General features: G+C 43.9%; 1 long non-coding RNA gene across 1 annotated transcript; it reads right to left on the bottom strand.

Annotated features, from left to right (window-relative positions):
• Nucleotides 1-12542: 12542 nt before the first annotated feature.
• Nucleotides 12543-14385, bottom strand: LOC133480402 (uncharacterized). The gene is made up of 4 exons (XR_009789256.1): nt 14174-14385; nt 13503-13549; nt 12771-12825; nt 12543-12653 (listed from the first exon to the last, which is right to left on the bottom strand). It is a non-coding gene; the product is annotated as an uncharacterized LOC133480402 (long non-coding RNA).
• Nucleotides 14386-15594: the final 1209 nt, after the last annotated feature.

Genomic DNA, 15594 nt, shown 5'->3' with positions numbered 1-15594 from the left:
ACCAGAGATAAGACCCAACTCGGCTTTTGCGGCCTCCCTTTGACCTTCCGGGCGCAAATCAGCATTACCACTCGACCAAAAAACTCCTGCGATACCGCCACGCAGACGGTCCGAAGCGGGTTGGCTTCGGTGCCGAAATGAGCGCCTGTCGCCACTTAGGAAGCGGGGAACACCTGCGAAAACACAGCTGACCGCACAGAGAACAAGGCAGCACTTTCACGCGCGGGTCCAAGTGCTGAAGTGGGGCTTGTTCACAAAAACTACAAGCTACCATATGCAGAATCATTGCTACATGGTCTGACTGCGCCGTGTTTGGCTCACTCGTCATCGTTGCACGAAATGCAGTGTCAGAAGTGGGATATGCTAGTAGAGTCAGAAGTGAAATAGGTCAGAAGAGTGCTATGATTAATGAACAGAATTCTACTTCCCACTTCTGACACTTTTGTCAACAGAAGTCTACGAACCTACTCCACGTACAGTATGACACCATTTATCATAGAAGGCTAATAAGCATCCCACTTCTGATGCCATTTGTTACAGAACTCCAATAACAGTCCCACAAACATTCATTAAAGACCTGTACTAACGATCCCACTTCTGACACCATCCATTTCAAACGTCTAATTACGTCCCACTTTAAAACCTTTCGTCATACAACTCCACGAACTTCACACTTCTGACACCACATGTCCCATAATTCCACTTCTGACTTCACCATTCAAGCCTCAAATAAACATCCCACTTTGAAACTATTAGTCGCAGAACCCTACTCACATCCCACCTCTGACACCGTTTGCCAGGGAACTCTTGCGAACATCCCGCTTCTGACATCATTTGTTACATCCCCTTCTGACACCATTTTACAGACCTCACAAACCATCCCACTTCTGACACCATTTGTCACTGAATTGTACGATTTGTTACAGAACCCTCGAACCATCCCAGTTTTGACACCATTTGTCACAGAATTAGACAAACCTATCCCACTTCTGACACCATTTGTCACAGAGTTCTACTGGCCCGTCCCACTTCTGACACCATTCATTCATTCACCATTCAAGCCTCAAATAAACATCCCACTTTTGAAACTATTAGTCGCAGAACCCTACTCACATCCCACTTCTGACACCGTTTGCCAGGGAACTCTACGAACATCCCGCTTCTGACATCATTTGTTACATCCCCTTCTGACACCATTTTACAGACCTCACAAACCATCCCACTTGTGACACCATTTGTCACAGAATTCTACTTGCATATCCCACTTCTGACACCATTTGCTATACAACTCTAGAACCATCCCACTTCTGACACCATTTGTCACTGAATTGTACGATTTGTTACAGAACCCTCGAACCATCCCAGTTTTGACACCATTTTTTTCCTAAAACTCCAGAGCCATCCCACTTCTGACACCATTTGTCACAGAGTTCTACTGGCCCGTCCCACTTCTGACACCATTTGTTACCGAACCCTCGAACCGTCCCAGTTTTGACGCCATTTGTCACAGAATTAGACAAACCTATCCCACTTCTGACACCATTTATCACCAGCTGGAGACCTGAACTGTGGACATTTTCCAGGTAAAGGATGCTTTTTTTTCCCCTTCACCCCTGGTTTTCGGAGCTTCTCATCCTACCCGGTTGTCTCTGGAGGTTAACAAGCAGGCGCTCCCCCTGTCAAACACTACATACATATGGAGGGCGCCCGCGCCAGAAGAACCTGCTGTTCCTAATATCCCGGTGGGAGAAGTTGAGCAGAAGCAGCAGCGGGGTGTGGGGGAGCAGAGATGTTGCACACGTGTGTGTCGGCAGAAGGTAAAAAGGAAATGATTCATAAAAGACGTGAGAAGAGAAGGCCCGTGTCGGATGCGAGGCCTTGGCCGATGCAAACCGAAACACATGAGCGCAAGACAATCAGGGAAACAAGCAATCCGGGAGCAACGAAAGCCAACGTTTTGAATTTTTACCCCCGCCTTGGGCTCGGTCCGCTTGCTGACCCCGGCCGCGTGTAAACCAAAAGCTGAAGGTGGGAGTTCGCAGACGGTTGGTGACACGGCAACGAGGGAGGACGGGACGGATGCCGCGACTGATAAACAGCAAAGCGGAGGCGTAAACCGTGTCCCGCCCGCCTTATTTGGACATTTGTAGCGTTGCAGCATATCGGGCAAAGCCGGACCGCGGACACGAAACAGAAACAAGACGAGTTGAACTTGTGTCTTGTTTACGTGTGGACCACCCCAAAGTCCTTTCTCGTCAAGCTGCGTGTGCTGGATTTGGGTTTGTTTGTCCGCAGTGTTGCAAAAGTCCAAAATGTCATATTTTATACATCCTTGCTGATAGTTGAATTTGTTTTAATCCTACTTACGTTCCACTTTTATTGCAAAACACTTTCAATCATCCAACTTCTGTCAACATGAATCACATAATCTACTAAGCATCCCTTTTCTGAAAAGATTTATGACTAAACTTGCCTAACCGCGCTGTTCACCACTGAATCTATCCCACTTCACAGGACACCAATAACCATCCTACTTCTGACACCATTTATTACAGAGCTACACTAACCGTGCCACTTGTGAAACAATTTGTCAGCAATCTCTACGAGCTGTCCCACTTCTGACAAAATGTATCACTAAACTCTCCTTGCTGTCCCACTTCTGACACCAATGATCACAAAACTCTACTGGCCACCTTGCTTCAGACACCATTTATCACAGAACTAATGAGTGAATCATCCTATCACTGACACCATCCAACGTCTGACACCATTGATGACAGAACTCTACTGACCACCCCACTTCTGTGCGTCTTTTGACAAATGTTTTTGTCAAATTGTTCAACCTTAGGGGATATGTGTGACTTAAGTGTTTTGTACATTAGATTTTATCAAGACTACAAGATCAATACTGAAAATAAAAATGAATGGTTGTGCAATTTGTTTATTTGCTAAAGATTTGACTCTCCAAATTCAACTTTATTCGACTTTCGAATGGTTTAGATGGATTAAACATCAACGGTTTAGACCGTTTAACAATGAAGAACTCTCGAAGAACTCTTGAACGTCTTAAATCTCGACTTCTCCATAAGAAAGTCTCATCAAAAAATGCTCGATTTGAAATCTCCTGCCAAGACGTCTCGTGACGTTTAACACGGTCTGCCGAGCAGCTGCGGTCCTCTGATCACGAAACCGATCATTTCTTTGGTGTGGGTCCATTTAGGCACTCTATTCTGGGCTCATTCGATCCATTCGCGTTGGCAGTCAGCCCTTGTTCACACGCACACACACGCACACACATGCACACGTGTACACAAGATTTGTAAGACCCAAAGAGAACAATGCGAGCGGGAGTGTAGTAAAAATGGTGCTGGCATCACAAGTTGGTATTTCTGCTCTTAAATTTACAAAGCTGCTCCCGTTTGAGGCTGACCGAAGACGTGCAGGCAGGAAAGAACCGACTTGCAAAATGCATACTTCTCACAATAACTTTCTATTATATCATACGACACAAAGCCCAAAATATGGTTTTCACGTCAAACTAGATCAAATATGCATTTTGTTTTTAAATAGCCTGTCTTCTCTTCTTGCGCCCATACAGAAATGTAAGGGGAACAACAAACCATCCCGCTTCTGACACTGTTATTGTCCTAATTCTGACACCATTAAAATCCCAACAGAAATTGCTGACATCATCAAGGGCCCTGTGAGGACAAATCTGAAATCTGATTGGTAAAAGTAACAGTCGCGTTGCTAATATAGATTCAGTCAGATCAGACAGCACAAATGACTCTTGGCCTTGGGCAGATTAGGTTGACACGGCAACACATAGAGGCTGAATTTTGATTGGACAAAAACAAAAATGTACTGGAAGCAGGGCAGCCATGAGAAATGCTACAAAATGAAGAATATAAACCACTGTTGGTAAGAAATGAATACAATTTTAATGGAACAAATGTAAAAATATCGCTTGTAAATGTAGGTCGGTGCTTCCTTTAGTGTTTGTCAACGCAATTTTATTTAAAGAGCACAACCTCACATGAAACAAGTGCTGTACATAAATACAAACCGGACATATGGCAATTGAGCATAACATCATTTAGATCCATCCATCCATCCATGTTCTGTCGCGCTTCTCCTCACGCGGGTCGCGGGCGTGCCGGAGCCGGGGTACACCCTGAACCGTTTGCCGGCCAATCGCAGGGCACATACAAACAAAAAACCATTCGCACCTACGGCCAATTTAGAGTTGTCAATTAACCTACCATGCATGTTTTTGGGATGTGGGAGGAAAGCGGAGTGCCCGGAGAAAAGCCACGCAGGCACGGGGAGAACATGCAATCTCCACACAGGCGGGGCCGGGGATTGAACCCCGGTCCTCAGAACTGTGAGGCAGACGCTCTAACCAGTTCCCAACCGTGCCGCCAATTTCGAAACAATAATGAAAACATTTTTAAAAAACGCTAAAACAAGTCAAGGAATCGTTTTTGTCTAAATGAATAGCGAGGGTGCTTGTCTGTCTCCTCTAAGGTTCCGTTTAAACTTCGGTGCCTCCAGTAACAGGGGAGATTTGTGCTCCCTCTTACGTGTTCCAGTTAAGAGGCAAACAACAGCATTTTAAACCAACTGGAGACATTTGACTGACTCCAAAGTATTTCAGCAATCCGGCCGAGACGTGAACGCAGCCGAGGAGGCCATGACAATGTAATTGGAAGTATGAGTTTTGTCAGGACCGGTTGAAAAATTGCAATTTCAGCATCAACCTTAAAATATCAATCATATTTTTATGCTGAGTTTTCATTGGAAGCCCAGTTTGACTTGCAAGCACTTTTATGACTTTCGACGCTGTTTCCACGTCGTTGTTTTTTTCCCCCCTTCTACCCGTTAGCGGTAGCTTTCGCAATATATCTTTCATTTGAGGAAATGCCTGACGAAAGAAGGAGCGAGCCAACATCGAAACAGATGAATCAGAGAGCACGACGACGGCCCTCAAAGCTTTTTTGTCTGGCTCCGAGTCAAACGGACTCTCAGGCTGGACGTGAGGACGACGGATGCGTGGCTCGTCACGTACACAGAGACTTCACAGTCTACTACTCTACTCTAATCACATGTTTCCCAGCACACGTCGAGGTCAATCCCCTCACAAGCGCATTCTCCACTTTCCACATATCCAATTTCTCCTCGATTTTCTGTCGTTCTATGTGTTCAGATTTAGGCTACAAAACAAGAATTCTCCAATCTACACAAATGTTTAGACGTCCAAAGTAGTAAACTACTCAAAAGGTATATTTGAGGTACTTTTCTAAAGTGTCAGCCAAGTTGTGTCAGAAGTGGGATGGTTAGTAGAGTTATGTGGTAAATGGTGTCAGAAAGGGGACAGATATCAGAAGTCGGCTGGTTGTCGTCAGAGGTGTTTGGAAAAGGGGGATGGTTAGGTTGTACCCTTAAGAATTCTGTGAAAAACATTGTCAGAAGTGGGACGGCAAGTTAATATCCTTGGAATTCTGTGACAAACTATGCAGACTGTATGTGTAAAGAGAGATGGTAATGGTGTCAGAAGTGGGGTGATCAGGTAGTATTCATAAGAGTTTTCCCACAAATGGTGTCAGAAGTGGGATTGTCGGTTGGCATCTTCAGAGTTCTGTGACAAACCGCATTAGGAGTAGAATAGGATTATGTCAGAAGTGGGAGGGTTAGTTGGCATCCTTCAAGAACAAGCTGTCAGAAGTGGGATGATGAATTAGTATCCTTAGATTTGTATGAAACATGTCATTAGAAAAGAGACTCTATTTGGTACCAGTAGAGTTGAGCGACAAAACATTGTCAGAAGTGGGACGGGAACGGCGTCGGAAGCGGAAGCGCTTGTGAGCATCCTTTGAGTTCTGTGACAAAATTGTGTCAGAAGTGGGATCATTCTCTATTGCCTCTTGTGACCAGCTATCCGAATGGAAGGATTAGTTGACATCCTTTTGAGAGAAAAAACGAAAATCGTGTCAGTATTTGGAACTCTGTGCTTGTTCGTCGGCCCCGAGCCCGCTTCTTAAAGCGCTCGGCTAATGCGCCGCGACGCTGAGGGGAAGTGGGCGACCAGTGTGCGTGACAAAGACACACAGGCGATATTTATAGATTGTTCTTCGCTACGTCCTAATGTCACCCGCTGTGTGTGGACGTGCGTGTGCGTGCGCTCACACACACACACGCACACACACACGTTTAAGTCTCGGCGGAGGTTCAAACCGCTTATGATGCCGGCAGAATATAATCCTCATGCAAAAGGGAGATATTGAGCGTATCGTCGGAGGAAATAGATACGTGAGCTTGGGCGGTGGTGAAGCAGCATGTGGCTCGTTAGTTCACCACACTGGTGAAGAAGCGGGGTGCTTAGTTGGTTAGTGGTTGACGGGAGTGGCGGCAGAAGGGGGATGTGAAGTATCAATATCGGGATGGTTAGTGGGTGCCGTTGTCAGAAGTGGGAGGGTTAAAAGGTGTCTTCCGAGTTTGTTGACAAATGAGTGTGCAATGAGTGTGAAGGCGACGATGGCAGAAGTGGAGTGGAGAACCCAATTGTGTTTGTGATCTTGAGGTGAAATGAGATCAGAAGTACGGTGGGGCTGGAGTCAGAAGTGGGATGGTTCGATTGTATCCTTTTAATTCTGTACAAACGTACAAAATAAGTGGGATGTTTAGTCCACATCGAAAGAGTTCGGTACAAACTGTGACAGAAGTGGGATGTAATGTATCAGAAGTAGGATCGTTCATCTGTATCCTGAGAGTTCATTAACACTGTTTCAGAAGAGGGATGTAACAGTGTCAGAAGTAGGATGTTTAGTCCACATCCTTAGAGTTCAGTTCAAACTGTGTCAGAAGTGGGATGGTTAGTTTCAAGCCGTAGCGTTCGGATCACAGCGTCAGAAGGGGGAATAAAACAGTGGCAGAAGTAGGATGCTAGTTTGTATCCTTTTAATTCTGTACAAAGTGTATCAAAACGGTGACAGACGTAGGGTGTTAGTATGCTTTGAATTCTGTACAAACTGTGTCAGAAGTAGGATGCTTAGTGCACATTCTGAGAGTTTGGTACAAAATTGTCAAAAGTGGGATGGTTACTTTCTAGCCTTTGAGTTCCGTAACAAATTGTGTCAGAAGTGGTGTAGTGTACTAGTGTATAGCGTCGGAAGCAGAACGTTACTTTGGATCCATTTAATTCTGTAAAAAACGGTGTTAGAAGTGGGATGCAATTGTGTAAAAATGGCGTGGTTCGTCTGTCTCCTTAGAGTTCAGTATAAACTGGGTCAGAAGTGGGATGCAACAGTGTCAGAAGTGGAGTGGTAGTTAGTCTGCATCCTTAGACTGCTGTAACAAAATGTGTTAGAAGTGGGACGAAACAGTGTTGGAGGGAGAATGGATAGTGCGGAACCTTTGATTTCTGTACAAACCGTCAGAAGTGGGATGCGATGGTTTCAGAAGTGGAGTGGTTGGTGTGTATCATTAGAAATCCGCAACCTCATGTGTCTGAAGTGGGATGTGAGTTGGTATCTTTTGAGTTTTCTGCCAAACGGTGTCAGAAGTGGAATGGGGAAACGATTGTCTGTTTGTCATCACATGCTTTTAGCGTTAACTGTGCAGCAGGCGCCGCGCGTCAGTCCGAAGACCTTGGGCATGCGTACTGCACTCTTTGTGTTTGCATTTGCTCTGTACAATTTCTCCACTCTTTTCTTTTTTGGAAGGTAAACGCACTCAAACGGACCCAAAAGGTGTATTGATGCCTCTCTTCACGTGCGGCTCGATGGTTGTCCTCGGAGACCCTTGGGGACGACGGGGTTCAATTTTGGAGATGAGGAACATCTCGGGGGTCACGTCATGCGTGCGCGCAGCTGCAAAAATGACTGATTTGCAATTGGGGCTTGCACAAGCTGCAGTGTCATAATAAACGATCCCGTGGAGGATGGTGTGCATTAAGAGGGGGTTGTATGTCTTCCTGAAACCAGGTGCACTGAAGCTCACTGGAGTGAATCCACAGACGATCCAGGAAGTCTTCACAGGAAGATCACATCTTTATCTTCAAAAGATCCCGAAATAGAAGCCCTATTTTTATCCCCTCCGAGCCTCCTTCACCCTCTGTCAGTTGCCATGTTGCCAGCAGGTGAAGGCGTGCCAAGAGTCCGCTAAAAGCACTTCAACTGCCAAACATCCCGCAGAAGGCCCTTTTTAAAGAGCCTTTGCATCACTTTTATCCATAACGCTCCATTTTTCTTGAAGGTATACAGCCTGCCTCCTGGGTTGTTTTTTTTTTTTTTTTTTTCGATTTTTTTGGTGATAAAAATAGCCCCCTGCAACACACACACACACACAGACAAAAAGCGCTGACGGTGTCGTTTTCACCGGGAGAAATGTGCTGAACAGGCCCGCCACAGGGACCCAGCCAGGAGCAAAATAAAAGAGGCACATTTGCTTTTTGTCAGATGTTTTTTGTTTGTGAGTTTGGTGTACATGCGTCATACAAGGCTGAGCTTGTGCAGCCAATTGCAGTCTCCTCCAAGCCCTGTGACCACATTGGATTTGAAAGTATGCAAGAAGCCCTTCAGTTTCTGGGTCACAATAATAAAGGGATCCCCAGTTCCACTGGTGGCAAATAACAAATACTTCAGTACGTCCACAAGGGAGAGTACCCCAGATGTACCAGATGGGAAGCTTATGATGTATAAAATGACCACGACTATTTCTCAGAATCAGAATCATCTTTATTTGCCAAGTATGTCCGAAACACACAAGGAATTCGTCTCCGGTAGTTGGAGCCGCTCACGTACGACAACAGAGAAAGGCATTGACAAAAAACAAAAAACAATTGTGCAAAAAGATGCAGAGTCCTCTAGCACTTAGAGCAGTTGGAATGACTAATATCGCAATAGCATTGTGCGAGGGGCGCCGAGACTTCAAGGAGTGGATGCGCTTTCAAGTGACGAGTAGTGCGATCATCTGGGACAATGTTGGTTGTGCAAATGTTACGGATACTCCTCAATCAGTTTACAGTGGATACAGCTATTGTTCTTGTCACCATCCATGTACATATGTAAAAGGCCTAGCTCACTGGCAGTGACCGCCGTGGCTGATCAGTCGTCGCCATCAGCTCGCAAACTAGTCTCCTGGCCAATGAGATAGGCCCTTTACAAACCTACTTCACTTTGTCTTTCTCTTGCTCCCTTGTGATCGTGCTCCCTGCTTTGAAGGCAGTGCTGTTGCACCTTCACATTCATCTGCTTGTTATCAGCGCTGGCGAAGCTGGAAATGGCGGTGAAGGGAGCGGACCATTAACGTCATTGGTGCTGTCATCGTGGGACTATTACTGTTGTTGTGCCCATTGTTCTCTTGTCCCTCCACCGACTGCTCAACCACACTATCTTGTTGAATCTGACGCTACACTCTGTCTCTCCATCTAAACCCAACCAGCCAAGACCGATTTACCCCACAGGGCCTGGATGCTGTTTGACGTTTCTTCCTTAGAGGGAGTTTTTTTTTTCTTCTGCCAAGTGTTTGCTCAGGTGGGGTTCAGTCGTTTTTCTTTAACGTCTGAGGAGTGTGGTTCTTGAGTTGCTGAATGTGTGAAGTGCCTTGAGATAGCTACTGTTGTGACTTGGCACTTTATAAATAAAGTTGACTTGACTTGAATTGACTTTGGCTCTAGAAGCATGTGTTCTTTATGGGATTTATGGGACCCTTGGGTCCAAATGGCAACCCAGGGCTACGTGAGATTTGAGATTCAACCATGGATCCACATGGGAATCTTCTCCAGGTCCCCAAGAGACTTGGACCTAGAACTTTATGCAATATGTCCCTGGTTCCACAAGGGATATGAACCCTAGCTCAGAAGGGATTAGGCCCTGTGTCCAAATGGGAATCATCTCCAGGTTTGCAAGGGATTTGGCGGCAGCTCTATATCGGATTCAGCCAGGGGTTCACAAGCGATAGTGCCCAGGTCCAGATGGGAATCTTCCCGAGCTCCATAAGGAATTGGGTCCGAAGGCCTCATGCCAGCCTCTCAGGCATTTGGTCACAAATCCATATGGAAATCTTCTCTAGATCCACAAGAGATTTCAAACCAGGACCTTATGGTCTCTGGCCTTGGTGTTCACATACAATTTGGCCTCAGGTCCTGTGGGGAGTCAGCTATGTCTCTACAATGGATACAGCCCCAGGACCTCATGGGATACGCCCCTAGTTCCATATGGAATACAATCACTGGTCCAGAAGGGATGTAGCCCCAAGACCTCATGGGAGACGGCCACAAGTCCAGAAGGGATTTGGCTCCTGTTCCGCATAGGATTAGACCGTGGATCCACTTGGGAAACATCCCTACATTCACAAGGGATTTGGCACCAGGGCATCATAAGATTTCGTCCTGGATCCGCCTCATCTGGAAAAGATTCATACCAGCCATTGTTCTCAGCCCATAATAAATTGAATGCCTACATGAGTTAGTCTGATCCACGACATAGTTGAATGGATACAAGCTATCTTGAAAGTCAAACAAGGTGCACGTGTTCCCGTTGTGTTGGCAGCGGTCGCGTTCACCTCACACCCGCGTGGAATCTATCATCTCCATCTCCAAGTGTGCTATGTGAAGCATTAGTACGAGAGGGCCGAGAAGCCACGCAAGCACATTCGGGCGGCAATTAGCCCTGAGCGGTTAGCGCTCTCACACGCTGCCAAGCGTGCAACTTTGTGCCCCTCGTCAAACATTCACTGCAAAAGCACCACAGGTAGGAAACCATTACTCACACTCACCGCGGCGTGAGTGTGCGCGTGTAACCCACAGGCTTCAGGTCCTTTGAAGTTTTGCTGTAAAACTGACACAAAACTGAACTAAACAAATATTTCAACACCAACATGTTCCACCAAACCATTTAATCGAAATGAAGTCCGCTGGAAAATAACAAAAAAATATTAGAAAAATTGTCTGTTTTTGTCTTCCAAAAATGTTCAAAAACTATTTCGACAATGATTGTGTGCTGTTACGCTAATGATTATGAGTAGTGTAGGTGTGCAATTGTTTTTCATGAAATGTTTTGATACGATACAACATCATCATCTCATGCAGATTACTTTGTGTACTCCCAAACTACGGTTCCCAGACCCCAATTTTGAGAACCCCTGCTTTCTCCCCCCATGTTCAGCGTTGAACCGTTATTATTCTTTCTCTGGTTTCAAACCGTTCAGTGCTCCTCGTGTGGCCGATAAACTGCTGCGAGCCCCTCTCTCATGCTAAGCAGGGGTCTTTGTGGAAAGAAAAAAGAATAGAGAAGGGATGGTATCCAGATGTGAGGGACTATTTGTGCCTTCAAAGGAAGCCCTGTGTGTGTGTGTGTGTGTGTGTGTGAAGTGATTGTGTTGCAACGTGGGCATTAATAAAACACACGGGGCCGTTTACAGCAGAACCTTTGACTCAGTCTGCTTTATTGGAAAGAAAAAGTAAGTGGCACAACGGGGAAATGTACTTAGTAGGATTTTATCCAAGAAAATGCTGCATTTTAGGAATGAATATACAGTATGTGTACAATACAAACAATCTCTCTTTCTGATTCAAATACTCCATAAGCGAATTATTTTGAAGGGTAATGTTTTAGGAAGAGTTTGAAATTAAATTAAAGTGTTTTGGAGACCACAGTTTGGTGTGTATGTCGTGTTTCAACCATCAATATAGGCAATTATAATTACTTTTGGGATTCTTTGGGGGGGGGTCTGCTATTTGCAAATGATTCTGCGGGGGCTTGGTCCCTAACCCCCCCCCGCAAATCGTGAGGGTTCACTGTACTCGAACTAGCGCTATTATTTCATTATAGCTAAATATAGGAGGCCCTGAAGCCGCCCTAAAGCATCATAAGAGGAAAATCCCATTCATTCCGTCTCTCAGGCTGTGAGAGGTGTTGCTAAATCACGAGGCTGTGGTACAAAAGAATCAAACGTTAGCCATTTGTGCATTATTACAAATGGAATTGGCCGCTGCACATCCACTTCGAGGCTATTTAACGTGATTGTCGGCTGCTCCGTGTTCACTCAGCAAACAACATTTCAACATTTCATCATGAAGACCGAAAGAAACGCAACACACTTAGTTATCAGTTGTGTGGCCCCCCCCCACAATTTAAAGAGGATATATTATGGAAATTTGAGTTTTTAATATCTCGTAAACAAATAGTTGGGTTTTTGGATCATTTGTGAAATCATAAACCCAAGTAAATCTTTTGATATCTTGTCGATTTCTGAAAATGGTTAAATGAGCTCTTAGTAGGCGGCACCGTGGATTATTGGTTAGCACATCTGCCTCACAGTCTGAAGTTCGGGTTTCGAATCTCGGCTCTGGCCTTCCCACGTGACGTTTGCATGTTCTCTCCGTGCTTGCGTGGGTTTTGTCCGGGTACTCCAGCTTCCTTTCACATTCCAAAAACATGCATGTTAAGTTTGTTGAAGACTCTAAATTGTCCATAGGTGTGAATGTGAGTATAAGTGCTTGTCTATGTGCACGATGGGCCCCAGTTCACCTGCTACGCTAACGAGGGAAGGCAGTATAGAAAATGGATGGCTGGACATCTATCATAATTGGGAACAACTTGGCCAAGTAGTTGCATGTAGATTGAGAATAGCATGGGGAAAAGAAACAAGCCCTGTGGAACACCACAAATAAAGAACATCTCCGTTGTTTACTGAATTCACTGGTGCCTTACACAGTTTTTAAGTAAAGTAATGTTATATCTATAGCAGAATTGTTCATCTATACGTACGCTGTGATTGGCTGGCGACCTGTCCAGGATGGTTTCTTCTCTCGTGGAGCCAGCACTTCAGTTTCAGTTTCAGTTTATTTTTGAAAGGGGACAATGCAATTTCATAAAACACATGAAGTACACATGGTTAAAAAAGCCCGAATTAGCCAGAAGGCTAGTTTTCATCTGTAGTCCCCTGGCCATGATATCAAAAAGCAGTCAAATACATCTACAAGACAATATCATACAGGATACATCATCAAACTATACTATTAAGAGAGAATCAAACCCTAATTTTTTTGATCATAACAAAAAGACAACATAACATACTTGTCTTTTAGTGTTGCCAGCTATAGGTGTTAACTAACTTCATCACCAATCCATGGAGTTTCTTATCCGTTAGTGTAGCTAGGCTGTAGTGGCTCCATGCATGGTACCGCTAAAAATGATAAATAATAAATAAAATGGTTATATTGGATGCCAGTCTTTTTTTGTCTTTTTTTTTTTAAAATGTAATGAAATAACTACTGGTACAATTAGATATATGTATTTAAAATAAAATGCATTGTAAATAAATCAGTAAATATTATAATGTATATAAACATTTGGATTCAATAAGATTCATAAAATAATTGCATTGAGCAAAATATCTGATTTAAAATAAAAATTAATAAATATAGAACCAAAATAATTACAATAATATCAACAACAATAAAGCACAGTATTGGAGCTCAAATGATAATATGGCTGTACCTAATGTAGTGTCCAACAGTCATCACATACTCGTATTCAAATGTAGCCTGGGGACATAAAACAAATGTCTATCTTATTTATAGCTTGCATTTTTCTATTAACAGTAGTTAATTTTACACTTTACACTTTTTACACATATTACAAAATAATCACAAATCACATTATTCCCAATACGCCTCTATCATTCATTGTCAATGTGAAGACTGTTTTATTTTTGTTTGACTATCAACAATGGCTTAATAACTGTTCAAATATGACAAAAAAAATAGCAGCACATTTGCGTTTCGCAATGACAACAATTTAACTCTGGAAAAATGCTTTCCCAAATCTGAACCAGAGTTAGAATTGATGGCGTCCGCCTTAAATGACGTCCGGGTGTGATGTCAGACGCGCATTTATATAACGTTGTTGTTTTTTTAACAGATAGAAAAGAGGCCACATCCTGATCTCGCTCCCTTACGTCCCCATGACAACCCCCGCGGCTCCATTAACGCATTAAAACTCCTTAACTGGGTCATCTTGGCTCGTCTTCGCCAAACAAGCTCTTTATAGTCATCACATTTACACCCCCGCCAAGCATGTTCACACACACGCACACAGAAGCGACACAAACCCCTTTCTGTCATGATTAGTTAGTCAAGCGTAGGGAATACAAATAAATACAGCGGTACCTCCACTGACGAGTGGCCCGACTTCCAGATTTGTCAAGATGCGAGCCATCACTCAGCCATTTTATTGTTTTTTTTGTCTTGAGTTGCGCGTGAACAATTCTTGCAGAACGCTTTCTTCAAGCTGCTCCCAGTTGAGGTTGACTGTAAAACGAAAGGTTCAACAAAGAAAATGACATGTTGTGTATTGAACCAACGCACGTAACTTTACTTTACGAAAGTCCGCTAGCTTGACGCTAACACACGATGCGAAACGCCGATAGACGGGCTACAGAAACCCAGCATCGATTTTGCGGTAGTTTTAACCCTTTCGGCAGCAGATATATGTCAACACAAACGGTGCATTGCAAACATCTTTGTTGGTCTTGTGGGGCTTAAATGGATTAATGGCATTTCAATTCGATATGAGTGTTTTGCGTTACAAGTGTGGTCACAAAACAAATTGAACTCATTAGTCAAGGCACCATTGCATACACAGGGAAAAGACGAACATTTACATGTCAGCCATGAATTAAAGGTGCAACTTATGTCAAGGCGCTTTTCTTCTCTCCTACGGTGTGATATATCCTGAACGCACCACGGCTCAATGGCACTCAAATCCAGCTGGAAGTGGATTTGAAGTGTTAATGGAATGGGGCCCGCTGTAGAGGATTTAACGGGACTTGAATTAGCTCGCATTGTTCCACACGTAATTTGTTTTCAGCATTTGATGCATTTCAGCGGGGTTGCACTCACTCACATATATATATATATATGGCAACTACAACGAGCTTTAAAAATGAAATACACCTGACCGACGTCCACTTATGTTATGAAATTGAACGTCAGCAGAAGGATGGCGTGTTCATTTGAATTACCGCCTATATCACATACTGAAGAACATACAGTGGGCAGAAAATGAGGTACACTTGCACAGCTTATATTGATTGAGACTGTCCGAGGTTTTCATTTAACAATATGTTTCTTATTGCTGTTTGCAGTGGTGTGCAACTGCACTGAATTATAGTTTGGCTTCCTTTTTAGCTACATGAGGCGCAAATTATTTAAATACTTTATGCATAGGCTTAAACACAGTATATAAAAGTAAATGTATAAAAAATATATATATATACGACTACCTCTACTACTACTACTACTGACTATATATGTACTTAAAATTAATATATAACAATAACGGTGTTTATCGAGGCGGCACGGTGGTCGACTGGTTAGAGCGTCAACCTCACAGTTCTGAGGACAGCTGGGATAGGCTCCGGCACGCCCGCGACCCGCGTGAGGAGAAGCGGCTCAGAAAATGGATGGATGGATGGTGTTTATCGAGTAAATACATAAAACACAGTCTATACCTGGAGGAAAATATATAATTTAAAACCACATCAATTAAAATTATATACAGGACTCTTTAGTGTATTTATAGCGTATGA

The sequence above is a fragment of the Phyllopteryx taeniolatus genome, chromosome 7 (genome assembly GCF_024500385.1).
Source record: "Phyllopteryx taeniolatus isolate TA_2022b chromosome 7, UOR_Ptae_1.2, whole genome shotgun sequence".
Classification (NCBI taxonomy): Eukaryota; Metazoa; Chordata; class Actinopteri; order Syngnathiformes; family Syngnathidae; genus Phyllopteryx; species Phyllopteryx taeniolatus.
Note: the sequence above shows the minus strand (reverse complement) of the source record. Positions and strands in the feature narration are given on the sequence as shown.